This window comes from Malaya genurostris, chromosome 3 (assembly GCF_030247185.1).
Source record: "Malaya genurostris strain Urasoe2022 chromosome 3, Malgen_1.1, whole genome shotgun sequence".
Lineage (NCBI taxonomy): Eukaryota > Metazoa > Arthropoda > Insecta > Diptera > Culicidae > Malaya > Malaya genurostris.
The window spans coordinates 170,281,780-170,287,779 of record NC_080572.1 but is presented as its reverse complement, the minus strand read 5'-3'; positions in this window follow the sequence as shown (position 1 = coordinate 170,287,779).

Genomic DNA, 6,000 nt, shown 5'->3' with positions numbered 1-6,000 from the left:
ATAAAATATCGATGAAGTCAAATTTAAATTGAAAGTAACCCAATTTTTTCTCTGCATATAAAGAAAGAACACATCCCTCTAACAAAAAGATCTATTGACTTTTCTGACAGCTCACTTACAACCACAAATACAAATGAGATTGGTTTGTTTTCATCAGGAAACGTCTGTATTAAACACGATTCAGACGATAAATCAACTTCGATCGACGTCAAGATTAGTTTAATAATTTTTCAGGTGAATATTACTCGCGTACTCGATTTCAAAATATTCCGTGAACTTGACGTTGTGTCCCTTCATATGAATTGCTTTTAATTTGTGTTGTTGTTCCGTAAGAGTTCCATGTCGGTGATAGTCGCCTGATGCAACATGTGAACCGCTTTTACACATTGCTTTGCTTTACATCAGGGAATATATTGGCCGTCCATTTTTAAAAATAATAAAGAATTTCGCTATACCAGCATAAACCCGCCTAATGGTTTGTTTGTGAGAAGAGTGCGTCTTGCTCATTTCAAACCTTCGAGAAAAACACAAAGCTTCCCTCACGTGACTCAGGTTGACAATCCACTCCATCATCCAGTCATTCAGTCGTTGTCGATATGCTCAATTATATCAATACAATATAATATAATATAATATAATATAATATAATATAATATAATGTAATATAATATAATATAATATGATATAATGAAATATAATATAATATAATATAATACAATATAAGACAATATAACATAACATCTGCATAAAATGTTCAAAATAACGAATGTAACAAAGAGAGATTCTCTTTGTTTACTTTCTCTTTCGATTATTGTGAAATATTTCTGCTTTTCTCGGTAATTTCTTCAGTAGATTAAAAGATGATAGCTTCATTTATTATTATCGATAAATAATTGGAGGGAAGGATGGCTAAGAGTACCGTATTAATCGAAAGAGAAAGTAAACAAAGAGAATCTCTCATGGTTACATTCGTCGTTTTGAACATTTTATACAGACATAAAATATGAAATAATATGCTATGATACAATACAGTTAATGTCGCAGTGTAAGTTATGCTTTTCTTTCGTCGGAGTACTGCAGGAAATATAATATTTCTCTTCTTCTAATAGTAATAATGATAATAATAATAATAAAAATAACAATAATGCAACATAATTCAATTCAATATATAATAAATAATGTAATAAACAACAGAATTGTATGTTTCAATATACTAGTTAGTGTGCATTTATTTGTCCCGGTTTCATCCTATCGTTACCTAAGAAATGGTAGAACAGATCACTAGAGACGATCTCAATTGTAAAGACGAGGTTAAGGTTGTACCGTTGGTGAAAAAAGGAATCGATGTCAATAGCCTGAATTTCGTTTCTTTCAAAGTCGGGCTACTTCTTAAATTTCGCGACGCTGCTATTGATCCAGATTCGTGACTCCAAGGTGCACTTTTCCGCGAGTTGGAGGACAATCGCAACCAGAACATCTGGTGCCCACCAATCAATGTCCTACCGCCAACTCTCGATGATGCTACAGCCGCAGAAATGGTGACCGGTTCTTCGCCGTCGATGTCGTTGTTGCAAACACCACCTAGAATAACAAACGGTTTGTGATCGTACGATGAGGAGAGTTCACTGGGACGCGATATAGTTGCTACTGTGGAAGTTCTCACCACAGTCGAGCTATTCCAGCCATTCCAGCCAGCCTCTGCAGCCTGCATTCACCAGTCGTCCCGGTCCTGTGCGTGGGAGCGTGGAAGGGGTCTTCCAAACCACCGTTGACGGCAAGTATGAGCTTGGTTTGAACGCTTCCAGCACTGATCCGCTTTCCGTTTCCGGTTGTTCTTCCCGTTTGTATGTAAAATGTAGGGGACGTTAATACATGCATTGGATTACCGATTGGATGCGCGGATGATTGTTATGACATCATTGCTCTTTCGGAAACGGGGCTCAACGAAAATACGATATCTCTCCTGGGATATGGGTCAAATTATGAAGTTTTCCGTACCGATCGCAGCTCCCATAACTATTCGAAGAGCATAGGGGGCGGAGTGCTCATCGCGGTTCACCGTCGATTAAAAGCTCAAATGGTTGAGAGCACACCGGGACGTTGTGTGGAGCAGGTATGGGTTCGTATTAACTGGCTGATTTCTTGCTTTTCATCTGCGTGATTTACATTCCTCCGGATCGATGTCGTGATGTGCCGCTGATTATGGCACATATCGAGACATTGCATGAAACTACATCCAATCAAGCCCTGCCTATCGACGAAATCCTGATTGTTGGAGACTTTAACTTCCCTAGTTTGAATTGGTGTGCAACTTCTGATGGATTTTTATTTGCTGATCCCGTACCTTCAGCATTTCACGCTAGCATCACTACCTTGCTCGACGGTTATAATCTCAACTTGCTGTAGCAATCCAACCACATCGTTAACGAGAATGGCCGAATGCTCGATCTGTGCTTCTCCAGTAAAACCGATATCGCACCCACCATTTGCGTTGCACCGTATCCTCTAGTGAAATGTGTTCGACATCATCCTCCGCTACACATCGTACTCGAGACTAAACGTTTACCTCATGACAGCGCCCCCTCCAGCATCATCAGCTATAATTTTAATAGAGCCGACTATAATAGCATGACTGCCTTCCTAATGAGTATCGATTGGGATGACATTCTCGACAATGATGATGTTAACGCAACTGTACAGATCTTATCCAATGTACTGATCTACGCGATTGATTACTTTTTTCTGAAATGATCCGTCCGACATCCCAAACATCCGCCGTGGCTAACCGCAGAATTGAAACATTTGAAAACATCCAAAAGAGCTTCTCTGATACGATGCTCCAAGTATGATTACTGTAGGATATTGGTATTGGATGATCACAGTTAAAAAAATATACTGAATAAACAAATAAAGAACTAAATATTGGACAAAAATGCAGGTTAAGATATAGCCTTGATTTAATATTAAAAGTTCTCCTGAGCTAGCCGAATTTCGATCTTTAAGAATATTTTAAAATTAACATGCAAGAGGGCACATCCATCCCAGGAGAAGAGAGAGAATGAGAGCAATAGCGTTCTCATTCTCTCTTAAAAATTATAGAGAATGTCAGCTTGAGTGAAGTGACCGTGAGCGCAAATAAAAATCCATGCAGTGTTTAAATATTGAAGCGGCAGCATGCAAAACCAGCGAACGGAAACAAAAAAAATAAAATGGAGGCCGAGCGTCACGACAGTTACGTTTTGCGCAATAATTATCTTCAGATAAATAAGTTATACAAGAAAACCGTGAAGCGTTTATTTAAAGAAGGTACACCATAGGATGAAGTCTAACCCAAAAGCTTTCTGGAAGCACGTGAATGAGCAAAGAAAGGAATTTGGATTATCATCGTTAATGCGATTCGGTGAGCGTACTGGTTCGAGTACTCAAGAAATTTGCCAGCTCTTTTCGGAACAATTCGCTCGTGCTTTCTCTACTGAAGTACTATCCCCACAGCAAATCGAAAGAGCGGCGATCAACGTTCCAGTATCTAATTGCTTTTTGCACTCCGTTGACATAGACGTGAATTCGGTACAGATGGCTATCGCTGGATTGAAGTCTTCGAGTTCTTCAGGACCAGATGGCATACCGGCAGTTATTTTGAAGAAATGTTCGGCTGGAATAATATCACCACTTTATCGTTTATTCAGAACCTCATTAACTACAGCAGTGTTTTCGGATTTATGGAAAGCTTCGTTTATGTATACGGTTTACAAGAAAGGCGACAGAAGGGATATGAACAACTACCGCGGTATCATTTCTCTTAGCGCAATTAGTAAATTGTTCGAAAAAGTAATTCTGACTCAAATTTTTAACCATTGCAAGCAGTACATTGATGATACTCCACACGGGTTTATGCCGAAGCTTTCAACAGCTACCAACCTTGTATCTTTTACATCTTACATAACAAACGCTATATCAGACGGGTTGCAGACGGACATTATCTATACAGATCTCTCTTCCGCTTTCGATAAAATCAATCATGACACGATGAGCCGAAACCGAAACGTAAAAAATTGAAATCAGTCATGAGTACTTTTGCACAAACCGGTACCCATGGGTACCAGAACCCCTAAATGACTACAACCTGTTGGCGGTCAGAATACCGTCAGTTTGTTTCGTTTTTTCGGGACGTCAGGAAAGACCTTACACCTCGGTGTAAACAAAGTGACTTGTAAATAGCAAGTACTTTACGTCTGCTTAGCAGATTATGTTGATCCGTGACGTGGCATTAGCAGATCAACATAATAATAATAATAATCAACATAATGAATCATGACATCACAATTGCAAAATTAAATCGACTCGGCTTTGGTGCAAACGTCATTCAATGGATACAATCATATCTCAGCAATCGACGTCTTACTATCAAAATTGACGATTGTGTTTCCGAAGGGGAGTCATCTTGGCCCTTTGATTTTCTTACTGTACATCAATGATGTAAATCTTTGTCTGGATGGACCACGAGTTTCTTTCGCTGATAACCTCAAGATCTATCATACCATTCGCAGCTCAGAAGATGCGGCATTCGACAATTGAAAATCTTTGCGAATTGGTGCAAAACCAATCATATGATAGTGAATCCCGAAAAGTGCTCAATCATTACGTTCACAAGGAAAAGGTACCGTTCAAATTCGAATATTATTTTGAAGGATTCATGATTAGTAGATCGACATGCGTCAAAGATCTTGGTGTCTTTCTCGATGAGCAGTTATAGTTCAAACAGCACATCAACTACATCGTTGCGAAAGCTTATCGCTTCACATTTAGAATGACTAAGCACTTCAATTATATTTATTGCCTGAAGACTCTATACTGTACACTCGTTCGTTCTACTTTGGAATATTGCTCAGTAGTCTGGAACCCTCTTTAACTTAATGGAGCTCATAGAATAGAATCCATACAACGTAGATTCGTACGTTTTGTTCTTCGACGATTACCTTGGAATAATCCACATCAACTGCCGAGCTATGAAAGTCGCGGATTGCTGATTGATCTTGACACATTACAAGTATGACGAGAGCTGTCGCGTGCTTTGATGATAGCTGATATTTTAAATAATTGATAGGATTGACTGCCCCGCTTTGCTCCGTGAGGTTAATATCAATGTTCGTCCTCGTGCTCTCCGTAACAACGCCTTTCTTCGACTACCTCTACGTCGCACCAACTATGGAACAAACGGTGCCGTTATAGGCTTGCTAAGATCGTTCAATCGTGTATCATCTGGATTTGACTTCAACCTTCCACGCAAAACAATTCAAGCAAAATTTTTACTTAGTATTAGAAATTATCATTAGAACTAGAATGAGTCTGTTGATTTTACAATAATAAACAATAAATTATGATTGCGATGAGCTTTAACTTATAAGTCATTTCGCACTCTCTCATTCTGCTACTAACGCATAAGGTGATAGCACCCAGTCGACGCCGTTCTATTGACCAAATGTCATCATCATAGACACACGGGGAGGCATGAGATAGGAAGTTGTGTGGACGTATTGATGACTTTGTTGAACATTACTTTAATATATGTTCAACAAGAGACATGAGAGCCCATTGTCTAATCGCGTAGATGTGATCCTTATAGGTACAAATAAATCCCACAGCTAATGATGATAGACAACGGCAAAAGATTAGCAAAAGAACCATACAGGCCATGTTCAGAAAAAATACCTCAAATATTAGAAATCATTCAGTACAGCGCTCTAGTCAGTGGCCAACTTGCGGACCACCTGCCGGGTCTACGTAGCCGGGGGTGTTTCCCGCGGACCCATAGAAAGATACGGTAACTCTCGATACGTTTCAGCGTCACCTGGATGATTCCCACAAGTTTTTTTTATTTGATCATCACATCTCCTACGGAGGACAACTCCCGTCGAGTTGTATATCCCAAAACTGGAACTGGACCAGTATCCGAATTTACTATATTATCGTTTCAGGTCCAGTGTAACAATCCTTTTTTCG